General features: G+C 40.2%; 1 protein-coding gene across 14 annotated transcripts in view; it reads left to right on the plus strand.

Moving 5' to 3' along the window:
- Positions 1 to 492: 492 nt before the first annotated feature.
- The window catches only part of CLOCK (clock circadian regulator), a 66,793-nt gene continuing 52,943 nt past the window's right edge, over positions 493 to 14,342 (plus strand). For 3 of the 14 annotated variants that reach the window (XR_010743404.1, XM_066316971.1, XM_066316982.1), the window contains exons 1-2: positions 597 to 743; positions 10,850 to 10,951. The gene's annotated coding sequence lies outside the window, so the exon portion shown is untranslated. Of the gene's footprint in view, positions 744 to 4,332; positions 4,355 to 10,849; positions 10,956 to 12,051; positions 12,069 to 13,050; positions 13,138 to 14,342 lie in introns of those variants that run through there. The other 11 variants (XM_066316972.1, XM_066316973.1, XM_066316978.1 and 8 more) reach the window with 11 other exon arrangements.

A 14,342-nucleotide genomic window follows, 5' to 3' on the forward strand; every position in this document is an offset into this window, starting at 1 on the left:
CGTACACACTAAAGGGTTGAGGCAAACACATCTGGTCTCTGCCGCTCTGGGAATTTCACCGGTTTATGCACAGGAAAGAAACCACGCAGCTCCGCTGGGACGGGTTCGTTTCGGCCCTAACTACCTCGGGACGTACTTCCCGGAGAGAACCCGGAATGCCGCTTGTTCCGCTTTGGGAATGCGCGTGTAACCGCGCTCTGTGCCGGGTTCACCGTGCCGGTGGGGAAGCGTCTCCGTTCCGCGGGCTCGGCTGGAGGCTGTGTGCCCGGTGCCCGCGGCTGCACGCCGCCACCATTTCCCGCGGCCGCGGGGTGAGGTGAGGCGAGGTGAGCCGAGGTCAGGGAGGCGCGCGCCCGGCCGCGCCTGCGCAGCACACGCACCCCGCCTCTCCGCCGCCCCTGTGCGCAGGCGCGCGGCGCGGGGATCACCTCCCCGCTGCGCCCTTCCTGCGCACGCGCGGCGGCCGCGGCGGCCCCGGGGTGCCGTGGGTTGCAGTGCGCGTCGGCGCACGCGCGGTGGCGCGAGGCGCCGCGGCGGCCGGCGGCGGTGGGGGCTCGGCGGCGCAGGCGCGGTGGCGTCGGGGGGACTCCCGGGCCCGGGTGCTGCCGTGCCGCCGCCGGAGCAGCAGCAGCGGGAGCGGGAGGTTCAGTCACGCGGTGCCGGCGGGCGGCGGGCGCGGGGCTGCGCGCGGGAAGCGACGCTCGCCGGGGCAGCGCGGGCGGGCAGCGGCAGCGCGGGGCCAGGTGAGCAGCGAGCGCGGCGCGGGGCGGCGCGGGCGGACCCGCGGGGCCCCGCCGTGCGGTAGCGAGGGGAAAGGCGGGGGCACGGCGCGGAGAGGAGCGGTGGAAGTTTGACAGCGCCGGCGCGTCTCCCGCCGCGAACCGAGGGGCGGGAGTGCGGCGGCTGCCCTTGGGCGGGCACGGCCGCGGCCGGGGGCGGGGGGCGCTCGCGGGGCACCCGCTAGGCCCGGTGACCCACTTTGCTCCTGTCACAACTCCCGGGCGCGTCGGGAGCGCTGCCCGCCTGGCAGCGGGGGCGGCCGCGGGGCTCCGCGGCATCCCCCGGGCCGGGCCGGGCCGCGCCGGACCGAGCGGAGCTTGCGGGCGGCACCTCCCGCCGCGGGCCCTCCGCCGCCGCTCCGTGGGGCGGCTCGTCCCGCGGGCCCCACAGCCCCAGGGCACCACGGCCCCGCCGCCCCACGGCCCCACGGCCCCACGGCCCCACAGCCCCACGGCCCCACATCCCCACGGCCCCACGCCCGGGGGAGGATTCGGCGGCGGCCCCGCGGAGCCGGTGTTCGCACGGCGGCCCCGGGCCCTGCCGGCGGCGGGACAGCCCTGCGGCCCCGGGCTCCGGGCGGTGGCGGGAGCGTGCCCCGCGCCCTCCCTGCGCCAGGTGGGCTGGAGCTGCGGGCTTGTGTATGCGCTCCCTAGGCTTCTCCCCCCGCACTCCTTTTGTTTTTTGGTTTTCCGATAACTTTATTGCGATAATTGCGGCGTGTTCACGCTCGTAAAAGCCGAGGGATTCTCTGTAGCCCCCGGTGCTTTTTCGAGTTACTGCGGCCTGAAACTCAGTGTGGTAAATACTCCGTGCGTGCAGGTGTGAAGTGTGATCAGCGAGGGACTGGAAACCCGTAGAACTTCAATTTTGTGTTTGGGTTAAGGTGGATCAGGATTTTTGGTTGGTTTCACTTTCAAATTCCAGCTGTTTTAGGCCTCGAGTTGGAAATGGTTTTGTTTTCTTTTTTTTCTTTTTTTTTTTTTTTTTTTTTTTTTTTTTTTTTCTCATGAAGAGGAGTGCTTTGAACTAATCAAACACGTTTGCAGTGAGATTTTTGTAAGGCCGTTGTTTTCATGTGCTGGTAAGAGTTAACCTCCCATGAGCTACAGGGAAGGTCAGGTACGATTTTGGCTGGAATATGAAACTCCATGTAGAGGCTGAGTGGCCGATCATAGAACCTGATCTTCTAAATCCTTAAAGGAGGTGTTTTTTCTTAAGCGACTTCCTAAATGACTGAGTGACAAGCAGTGCTTTTGGTGGCAGCATTGACTTGACCCAGCTTGCCTTCTCCTTGCTCCAACTGCAGCAGCACAACAGTTCGTGGAATTGTGTCCCATAACTAGCTTGAGGAAATGATCCAGGTTAAAATTAACTACTTGGTTTTGTGTTTTTGTTTTTTTTTTTTCTTTTTAATGTGGTTATATTTAACCTGTATAATTTCTCTGGCTAACAGGTGTGTCAGGAGGCAAGAGGACTGTTTAAGCAAATACCCTAGTGAAAGAAGTACTTGAGAAATACACCTCGACTGTGGTAGTCCTGGCAAAGTTCAGTATGAACAGTTGCAGTTGTTTCACAATGTGCAGTTTTAGAGAAATAATATTGACTTCGTTTACAAATATCTGTGGGGTTCAGGCCTGTTATTTGAAATTGGACAGCATTTGATTGTTGTAATAGAGGGACTCTACTTGAGAGTAATTCTGCTTTTTAATTTTTTTTAAAATTGAACGATTAATTTTAATATGTATCCGCTTCAGACGCTTCCTCAAACTCGTTACAGACATTGCTTTCAGATCACCAGACGTAATGTGTTTGGTTTAGGTTCTTTTTGTAGAATATGGCAACTTTGTCTGAGAATTTTGTTGGTAAGGCAAGGGTTACTGCTTCTTAGCAAACAATTCAAACAGGGAAAAAACCCCCAAACTTCCGGGTTGATATTTAATAGTTTAAGGTGCCATTCAGCCATGTCTTGTTTTTTATTCCTTCCGCTTCATGTTCTTACATGGAAAAGTTCAACACATTTAGGCAAAACAGGAGAATGTGAAGAAATCAGAGTGTTTTCATTACTAATGAAATGCTCTTCTAAGGACCTGAAAACTTCTGCTGTAGGTAACTTTACTCTCTTTGTACTAAGCAGTTTAAAAACTGAGTGGTAATTACCTTAAATTTGATTTGTGGTGTTGGTTAATTAGCTTCTTAGTATAGAATTTCACAGAAGTCATGAATCTTTGTGGTTGGATTGGTCTTGCAAAAGAAATTGCTGCTTTTAAGAGATTTGAGCTTTTGCTTTTTTTTCCCCCCCTCTATTTTAAATTTCTGCAAAAAGTTGAAGACATAAAATAATAGTAGAGGTAATGCCCCCTAACTTCTCCACATGTTCTTTATATGAAATGTTTTTATCAACTTGGAAAGCTGTGAGTTTTTTTTATTAAAAACTAATAAACTTGTGTTGAAAGTAGCTGAGAATCAAAACTGCAGTTTTCTTCACAAGGTAATTTACTCATTTGAAAGCAGCTTCTTTTTTATCTCTGCTTTCCTTCAGGAGATGCATGCAATTTGTTGTCAGTGCCTCATGGTTTGAGCTTAGTTTTATAGATGAAGACTATGGATAACTCTCCTCTTAGAGTAGAAAATTAGTATCTTAATATAGTTTTTAATGCAAAATACAATTCAGAAGAAGAGAAATTACAGCTGAAAGGTGCCTTTTCATCACATTGTAATGAGTTAGTTTTTCTCAAGGCAAAGACTTTGGTAGATCTCTGATGTAAAGAGAAGTTCATTTTAGTGTTTCAGCCTTTTTAGAGTACTGACTTTCCCACAAACACTGCAAACTGTTTGAGGACCAAATGAGAAAGCAGATGTAGAACTGTTTCTGACCATTGGTGATATTAGTAGGCAGTGGCATAGCAAAGTCATTAATGATTGTTCCTGCCATTCTTATTTTGTTTTTTTACTTTGCAAAGTATTTTTAACCTTTCCAGTGTTAATGAACTGGTTCACCACTGAAGGGGTGGCACAAGACCAGGACAGTCACCAGGCTGTTGGTTGAACAGTAGCTGTTTTGCAGTAACTTTATCTCTAGAGGAGAAAAAAAGTGTGAGACTACAGATAGTGGCCAAACCATTCAACTCTTTCTCTCATCTTAAGCTAATACTGAATTATTGTTAGTAGCTTTTGTATTATTATTTTGGGTTCAGCAATCTGTCAGAATAAAAAAAGATGTGTTGGAAGCACAGCTTCAGTCCCTTAGCAGAATCTGAAATGAAAATCTCAGTATCTCTCTGTAATCTGGTGCAAGGAAATTTGGCTATATCCCTTAGGAAGGTACCTCATTCATTTCTTGGGGATGGGCCAACTGGGGAAAGGAAATTACTAGTAATAGTTGGTTGTTTTGTTAACTCAGTGGGAATCTGTAGTAATTTGAAATTCTGACAGACATTACGCTGTTTATTTGTTTTAGGACTTAAAAGATGTGAAATGCAAAATCATGGAAGAGAAAGGAGACTCATGGTTAATGCAGCTGCCCTGAAGGATTGAATTCTCTATCCCTACTGCTGCCACAAAATACCTTTGTCATGTAAAAACCACTTTAATTTTGGCATACCTCACCCCTGAGTGTTTAAATTTATGGTCTTCCTGTTCTCTTACCATACTTTTTGTGTTTATTATAAATTCTTTATTATAGCCACTTTTAGAATATATAATTATATTATATAAAACAATTTGGTCCTCTGTGGTTGTCATATATCTAATATTATGTGGAAATAACAAGGCTTCACAGATTCTTTCAGCAGTTTAGAACTGCACACTTTGGACTCGCTCCAGCTGTTACATTTTGTCATTAAAATCAGTGAATAAGTTTCCTTATTCTATACTGATGTTCTGAGTATATTATGAAATGATAATCAGTAGTATAAATATTTTATTAAATATAGATCCTTAAAAATTAGTTACATAGATGAGATTCAAGACTGATAATGACTTGTGTTTAGAGTGTGATACTTTTGAAGCTTAGTAGATACTGTGGACATTCCTCATATTCATGATAAAAATGTAGCCAAATGAGGCATAAATGTGGCTACTTCAGTGCTTTGTTCTTAAAACTGGTTTTGATAATCTCAGAGTATGTGAGAAGATTTCAGTTTTGAAGCTAATGTCATTTTACCAATAATGACAGCCTGGTATCACAAGATTAATGGCATTAGACTATTATCCTTTTGTTGAAACAAAAGAAAACACTTCTTGGAGTAAGACAGATCCAATTTAAGTGGATTTTTTAAATAAGTATATGTGACATTGTTCTTTTATAGAGGTCCTTCTAGAGTTCCACTAAAAAGGATATTTGAAGGTACCTCTGAGATGGTTTTTGATGTGTGTTATTTTGATATATGGCCATACTCATGAAAGAATATGGAGGAGTCAAAATTGATTTAGATGGATTTTGTGTGTCCAGCCCCAAATAAAATTTGTATGCATTTTAGAGGTTTCTAGGTTTTCACTAGTAAAATTTTCTGAAGTTGAACACTGAAGTTTTGTTCTCATTCACATCTTCCAGAACCTTATCACAACTGAGCATCTTGGCATCTAAATCTGTTTACTATTCATAAATTAGGCAATCTGTAAATTAGGCCTTCACTTGTTCCAAGGCATGTTCAAACCACACCTCAGGCACACCTATGGATTTGGACTTGGACCAAAATCTTGTGGTGACTCTCCCTTTTGTTCAGAAGCACAAAGGAGTGAGGAGGAAGAGGTTTTGTTCTTGTCTCCTTTAAAAGAAAAGAAACACCCAAAATAAACAACAAACCAACAAAACTCCAAAGCCTAGAACCTCACTTTTCCTTGCAGACAAAATGATTAAAGTATGATTGGGCTCAAGAGATATATTAGGCCAGTTGTTTTCTTGGAGGAGAAGGAGATGATGTATATACTATATTCTAGCCTGTGTTGCATTTAAAAATTTGAATGCTATTTTGAACTGGAACCCATGGCTGATTTCTCTTGTTTGCTGCCCTTCTGCCTAGAGAGGCGTGCATACTTCTGGTGCTCCTCTCTCCAGTAAAGCTTCACTCTTTATTTTTGCTTCCATATTCTGAAAATTGCCACTGAAATGAAAAGTTAGGAGTTGGTGCATCTTCCCATTGCGATGCAGAGCCTGCTGAGAGATGATGGTTTGAAGCCTCTTTGGCAGACTAGAGATTGGCTTTCCAGTTTCTGTGTTCCAGGTTCCTGTGCTGTAACTGTGCTGCTGGGCAAAGTGAGAGCACATCTTTTTTTCCTCTGCTGGCATGTTAAAGGAATATATTACTCCTGCTTTGATAGGAGAAGCTTAGAGCTAGGACAGAGACCAGGAGTGTGAGTACTAACCTTATCCATGTCCTAGGCCTTCAGAAACAGGTGGAGGCAAAGTACTGTGTTCATTGGTTACTTATATAGTTTCCATATATTAACTTTTGAAACGGTCTTGATGAATTATGCGACTATCCCTGCCTTTGGTACTTAAGAATTATTGATGCTTTTGTATGGAATATCCTTTTTGTACCCTGTTTTAATGAAGGCTGTGCTGTCTGTGACAGCCAGAGCAGGCCACAGAACTTACTAACCACATTGCATAGTAGAGGTCTTGCTGTGGGACATTTAGAAAAGGAGGAATACCTGGGAATGGGCTGCTCATCCAGCATGCTGTCAGAATTTGAAGTGCTTTTCAGTAGGGAATAGTATTGCTAGTGACCTCATCTTCCAGAGTTTTTAGCTTGCAGCACCACGAGTTTGTGAGTGAATCTCTGTTGCTTGCTGAAGAATGATCCCAGATCGTAAGCACGTCATGAATTGCTAAACTGGTAGATCTCCAGAAAGTTTCAGCACTTTCTTGGGGCAAGTATTTGTGAACATAGAGGAGCCAGGGTGGCCTATAAAAAGTGGCTCTTGTGGGATGTTAATGTGTGAGTTTCCTAATGTACATTGGAAACACTGAGGAAATATATATTTTTACATCTTAAGTTATGATCTTAATGAGAGTAAAAGATACTAAGCTGCTTTAAAAAAAGATACTTCAAAATACATTAGTACAGCTAATTTAATATTTCAAATTCTGAGAATCCTGTTGCTGTTACAAATAAAACATAAGCCACCATTTTTATGCTTGAGTAAACTTTTTAATGAAGTAGTTAATAATAGTTTCTGGCATTTAAGGGCATCTGAAGTGTTTGGTGGTTATTTCATTGGATGTTAAATGCAATGTCAGTGACTGCCTGTTGAGTTTTAGCTGCACCCTGGCAGAGCAGTGTTCCAGGAGTTTAGGGGTTGTTGAGAAGATGGTTGTGAGTACAGAGAAGGTAGACTCCTGCTGGTGTGCTAAGGTAGAAAGTATGTAATTTTTCAGATTACTCTTATTAGAGAAATGTTAAATGCTTGGATTTTCCCCCGTCATCCAAAAGCCTCAAGATACATTAGGAGAAAAAAACCTGTCTTATTTCATGTGGTAACTTTCCTAGACCTTAGTTCCCCAAAGCTTAATTTGAAACCTACATGTGACGTTGTAAAAAGATAAAAAATATTTTGCCAAAATCTGCTTATTTTCTTGGCTCAGTAAACAACTAGGAAATTTTTGTCGATTGGTAGCTGTAGGGAGTTGCCTTTTTTAAAGCCTGATTTCCTAAGAAAATGTGATTTATGTTTTTTCCTTGTTTTCTCTCATTCTTTCCTTACATATTCACCAGTAGGTTTTGAAATCGTTGATCAGTTGTAGCCATGTTTGTAGGAGGGATGGAAATCACAGACTGTAATGTAACCACAGAGGTTTTGGGAAAATGGGCAAGCTGGGTAGAGAGAAATGTGTCACTGCCCTCTCTTGAGAGAGAGATAATGCAATGGGAATTTGGTACTGACCTGCTTTTTTTTCAGCATGCTCTGGGTCTGTGTTGGATAGGAGAACAGCAGTTGTATGTGTCATCAGGCCTTGAGGAGACAGGATGAATATTGGGCTGTTTTGGAAAGGGATGGAGAGCTACAATATTGTAGTGTGACATTATAGCAAAATAATAATAATAATAATAATAATAATTTTCTGTCAGCATAAGAACAAAAGACAGTATTTCCCAAATCAGATTTCCAGTAAACCCACTCCTCTGTCTTGTAACAGAGAGTTAATTGTTGAAAAACAGGAGCTGAATTTATGTCTAGAATGGCATTTCTTAGCTTCTTTACTGTCTGGCCTGTATTTGCATTACCTATTTATCATAATAAACAGCAGACTGAAATCTACCTCATTATGTTCAACTTGAAGATTTTTATCTCAGTAGAGAAATGTAGGGTGTTCTGCTGCTTGGTTTAGAAAAACTGAAAAATTTAGTAATGGTAAAAGTGAGGAAAACTTCTATTAGCTTGTGCTGCTTTCATTTCTAGAGAATTTTCTGCTTGTCAAACCTTTAGTAAATGACATAATCTTCACAAATTTTAATTTATTGATTCAAGTATTAAAATAGTTCCTTTTTAAAATATCATAGCAGACTGCAAAATAGGTGTTTTTGACTTGTGCTTATTTTAAAGTCGTTTTCATAGTAATAACAAATACTCTAAAGGAAATGGAGTTTTCCTCTACTGTGAGTAGAAAAGCAAGTAGCAGCATGAATCACTGCTTCCAAGAACTGTCAGAATAGGAATGCAGATTCTCTCTCTCACACACAGATACACACACACACACTTCCCTGTCAGTTTTAATGTAGTAAAGTGATTTAATGAAGTTTTCTTGCCATCCACAGCAGCAACATCCATTATGTGTAATCAAGCTACTACTAGCAGTTGTGTGTCTGAGAAACTACAGTTCAGAGCTGCTGGTTCCACTGATAATTCCTTACCATCTCAGCACTTTTACATGTAATATATTTTTCTGGAAACGTTTTTGTTGTTAAAATGTTCTACTTCATTTTTTAATACAGTCTTTTTTTTTTTTCCAGCTCAGAAGCTTTAGCTAAACATTTTGTGCTGCCCTAGAGCTTTTCATGATGTTTCATAGATAATAAGATAGAGTTTCAGCCTTGAGAAGCTTGTGATCTGAATTTCACTGACATAGAAAATGATGACAGTGACCTCAGAAAGGAGGACAAAGATTCAAATTAATAAGCAAGTCATAGCAAGTGAATTAAACACGTTCTCATTTCTAAGAGCATGATAAGGTAGATCAGCAGCAAGTAATATGAGAATATAGAAGCAAAAAACAACATAAAGCAAGTCCAAATAATATACAGATTTGGAGGAAAAGAAGGAAAATATTTTGCAGGATCTGGAAAGCATAATAAAGTCAGAAAAGTTGTCTGAATCAAGAGGAAGAGTAACATGAAGGTTTTATGAAATAAAGCAGGAAAAAGATCTGTAGACACAAATTATGTTGATGGGTTCAGCTCTTCTGAAGAAAAAAAAAAAGACAGGAAAAGGATTTGAGAATATGCTGTTTTAATCAGTTTGGCAGGGAGTTTAGGACACAGATTCTAGTACTAATTTTTTTTTAACCCTTTAAGAAATTTACCTGTCACTTGAACTTGCTTTTGAAGTGAGTGGCGAAACAACAGGCAGCTGTGCCTGAAAATTTCATCTTAGGCATTCTTGTTGCTCTGTTGCTACCTTCTATTACACACAATTTTTCTACAAGCTGGAAGACTTCATAGGAATTTCAGTACAGTACAGGGTGGGACTACAGAAGATTTTAATATCACTGGTGATTGACATATTACCCTTTCATCTGAGTCAAAAGGATCACAAACCTTTTTCACTAAAATAACTGAAACTGCTTTTCCAAATTATTTTAGTTAAATTTGTACTGCCTTTATATAGATAGATTTATGGTTAATTTAGATTGAGTTACATTAAATTTTATGTTGCCAACATCAGAAATAAAAAATTATCTTTCATAAACTGGCATAGATTTTTTTTAAAAAGTGCACCTAAACATCCTGCCCTGTAGAATATAGTTGGCCATTTCTTACCTACATACTGGTGTTTAATTCAAATCACTGATCTCCAACATTAGAATATTTCATTTGACCACTTAGGAAAATAGATGTATAGATGATATTGGTCTGCATTTCTTACCCCATTAGACTTGGCAGTAGATCTTCCTCAAACATTGGCATTCTTCTTCCCTAGGCTGACAGCTTCTTCTTTCTATGTTGTAAGTATTGGAGGACAAGGTAGTAAAGAACAGGGGTTTTTTTGGTTTTTTTGGTTATTTTATGTCAGAGGGAATCCGCCTATGCTTGCATACAATGGAAGGGAGTATATTTATGTGTGCCTTTATGTACACTTTGCCACATGGGAGTGCTCAATAGAAAATACCAGCAGTGGGTAACCAGCAGTAGATTTTTCCAGCAGGATTATCATCAGTTAGATGATATAACAAGTTGGTGCATGTGTATTTAAAACACAGCATGGTGTGTAGGAATACAGAATTCATGATCTGTAGCAGGCGGGGAGCTATTTCTTCATTGAATATGTAGAGTCTGTGTGTGTAGAAATCTCTGTTTTATAGTTAGCTTCTTCTCAGCACATCTTACTGAAATTGTTTTTTGGTTAGTGAGGGGAGTCTTGTGCTGTTACATGCCATGTTCTCTGAGAGCGTCAGGTTGTGTTCCGAGGTAGTTCATGTGTCCTGTTTGAACCCTAGTACACACAATTAAGATTTTATTGATGCATTTTCTTTCTAGAAGTTTGCATAGTGTATTATTGCTGTTCTGCAAGGTGATAATACAATCCAAAGCAATTGTAATGCAATAATTGTAATATTAGTGTTTTGGAGACGTGGTTACATCTGTAAATTTCATGCTACCATTGGGCTGTTGCATTTATCACACAGGTTTGGGTTTCAGACAGTGCCAGAGCTACATAAAATGTTGAAGTTCTCCTTCATGAGTATTTACATTATTCTGTTGAACAGAAAAATTGGAAAGTGAAATTGTGGACAATTTAAGGATGTAAAATGATTGAAATGGCAGGAGAGAAAACAGAAATAATCATGCCCCAAAGTTTTTTCGAACAGATTAATTTTCATTAAACTACAGGGTTTTTTGTTGTTTTTCAGGAGACTGTGCCAAAGAAGACTTTTACTCAGATGACATCACATTTGGACTACTAATGCTGCCCACCCACTCTACAAGACACAATGTATTTCTAGGTAATTTAAGTAAGTAGGTAGATTTTATTGCTACTAGAACAGTAGGGCTTTAAACAGAAACATCTCTTTTTCAACCTCAGGCAAGGTAGACATTCCACTTAAATTTGAGATTCAAACTAATGGGGTGTGTGGGCAAGAATAAACTTCAAATAAGCTTTTTATAAGCTTTTATCCTGTACACTGGAGCATGGAATGAAACAACTCAACTGTACCTGAGTACCTGAGCTGCCTTGGAAACTAGAAGGAGGAAAAAACCCAGACCTTATGAAGGCACTGTCCCCAGCAATGCAGAATGCTTAATGTGGCCCTGTGTTTTCTGGAGACTTAAACTAGTATCTCTCTCAGGGATGTGTTGCAGTGAATGAGGCACACACACTGCTTTTCTGAATGCTTTTTTTCTTTGTTTGTTTGGCCTTTTTTTGTGGTGTGGGTTTGGGTTTTTTTGAGGGGGCAGGGTGGGATGAGGTGGTTTTTTTTCTTTTTTTTGGCAGATGCTCTTGTTGAGATGACTTTATACCCCAGTCATGTAAGGGTTTAGCAGAAGAATGCATCTTGGTGGGTTCAAGTAGCACTATCTCTGTTCACATGGCACCTTATTTATGAGGGGGTTGCTTCTCCCTGCATCCTTGACTGGACACTGTGAACTGTCCAGCTGAGGATAGGCCAGGAGGTGAAGATTTTCATCTTTGCAAGATTTGTGCATGTTGTGTCTTGGAATAAAGTTGCTGATTGCTTTGTGCATCACAGAGAGAAGCACAGAACAGCAGGGTAGTTTGTTTGTAGTTCATCTTTTGAGCAACAAAGGGATTTTGATTCAGTGTATCATGAGGATCATGGCCATGGCCCTCTGTAGACTTCATGTATGTGTTTTTATGTTTGGTCTTTCTAGGTAGGTGTTAGTTTTCAGACCTGTTGTTTTTTTGACTGGGTCAAAACATACGCTTTTATACTGGGTCAAAAATCCCCAAGAAATTGATCTATTTATGTAGAACAGACATTGTGCCAGTCTTGCTGAAATGGGATTATTTTGTCTTGCTGGCAGAAGGCCTTCCTGTATTTCTAGTGGCTCATAATAAATTGGAGGTGCTTGGTCATGCATGGAGTTTGGTCATGAATGGAATTACAGGTAGCAGTGCTTGTAGTTAATGATGCTTGATGCTTTCTGTTCCAGAACTTTGGTTGTAGTTGCTTATAATTTACTAAGACTTAAATCTCTGTAGTCTCCACCAAAAATTGGACCAGTTGTGTCTGAGAATGAGTTGAGAGAGAAGAACATACTGTTTTCTTGATGCAATATGCAGTGAAAATCTTGCCACTGGAAAAATAAGGCACCTGCATATGCTGGAGCAAACACTCAAGGTTTTAGGAGAAACAAATTTTTATGCTGCAGTATTTTTGTTCTGCTATCCCAGTTACATTGGGCAACATGATAGATTTCCAAAAATATGCTTTGTACCAGTTCAATGAATTTCCTAAATCCATTTCATCTGTCCAAATCAGATGAGGTAGATATATTCCAAATCCTTTTAGTCATAAGCAGACAGAGCTACTGAGCATGTTCTAGCTGGACTGTGAGAAGTAAACAGGTCTAATCTCCTCCTCAACTCCATTGTATTGTCAGGTACAAACACTGAGTAAGAAGATTTTCTTCAGTACTCTTTGTGCTTTGCCTTAACTTTATCACCCACCTGCTGTTGAATTGTCCTTCAAATTCTGCTACAGCAGTATATTTCCATAACTGTTGTCCATTTTTAAATTCATTTTTTCTCTATTCTTTGTCTTTTCTCTTTATTGCTACTCTAATATTCACTAGAGATCATAATAAAATTGATCTTTTTGGACAGTGCAGGCTGTGTGTGGTTGAAAGTTATGAAATACTTTTTTTTGAGCATCCTGAAAACCTCTGTGTGTTGTGCATCTTTGATGTTGCTTTTCAAATAACATTTTTAGAGCATGAAGACCATATTTCCTCTGAAATGGAAAGGCAATATACTTAACATTTTCAGATTATGTACATGTAAAAATTTGTTTTTCTTAAAAGACAATTTTTCGTTAGGAATTGTTCCAAAGAAATCTGATTATTTTTTTTTGTTTACATCTAAATTTAGCAAAAGTAGAGAGAAGCCCATTCTTTCATTTGCAAAATCTTCTGGAAGTTTATTTGGATGTTGTATACTAAGCCTCAGTGAAACTAGGTGAGTGAATAGTTTGGTTATTTTAAGCAACTAATGAATTAATTGTAGGGTTAAAAAAGATTAAAAAAATCTTACTTGTAATTTACAGTTCGTGGAGAAACTCTGACATATAATCTAAAATCTAGAGGATTAAATTATTATATAAATTACATAGCCTAGAATAAAAAGGGCAGAGATTAAGCAATCTATTCCTGGCTTTACATCTAAAAAAGCTGTGTGTACACCAAATACATTTTATCTAGTGTTTCTTCAATGAAGTTCTTGCATTCCATAAATTGCTTGATTAGCTTCCCTTAGTATTTCTTTGTTCCTGTGGCTGTTCTCTGGGATGATGTTTAGAACCAGGCTAATTGCAGTATTACTGTAGACTAATGTTCCTGTGCCATTAGCTGATTTTTATCAATTCCCACAGTTAGTTAGCGTGGGATTTAGAGATTGATTTGAGTCATTGCAGTAAACATATAGTAAACTTTACCCCATTTAATTTTTTTTTGAGTTAGAGCAAGTTAAATCACATTAGCAGTGCTTACAAACCTGTCTCAGACTATACTATCTAAATTTTCAGGGGGAAAACAATACTGACACCTCTGAAAGTTCAGAGATGCAAGAATATTTACTTTTCCTGGAGTGTATTTAATAGCACAGGTAATGGGAGAAAATGAATGAATAAATAAATGAGAGAAGGCTGAAAGAAATAAAGTAGAAACAAGAAGAGAAGTAAAATATTTGAAGTGAGAAAACAGGACATGAAACATGGAGTAAATAAGCAAAGAAAAGAGAAATGAAGCCTAAGGAGTAGGGATATCTTAATTCATGTTCTCTGCTGAATTCTGGTACAGAGGAAATAAGTTTTTTGTGGAAGCCAGTAGATAATTATTTTATTTATGATTATTTTTATTTTACAATTTATAACGTTATAAAAATTTACAAATTATTTACATTTATAAATATATTTTTATAAATTTAATAAAATAATTTTATATATTATTTAAATTTATTTAAATACTAAAAATAATTTACTTTATAATTATTTTATTTTTTAATAGTGTGGCATTACAAGGAATGCTCACAGAGTTTTTCTGAAGTCCTCTGGTGTGATCAGATATTCTGTTTGTGACAAGACATCTCTGTTGATTAGTCTGGTTTGAAAAGGTAGGGTATAACTCCCACGTATGCATTCCAGTTGTCATTTGGATGACGAAAAC

Source organism: Sylvia atricapilla, chromosome 4 (assembly GCF_009819655.1).
Source record: "Sylvia atricapilla isolate bSylAtr1 chromosome 4, bSylAtr1.pri, whole genome shotgun sequence".
NCBI lineage: Eukaryota > Metazoa > Chordata > Aves > Passeriformes > Sylviidae > Sylvia > Sylvia atricapilla.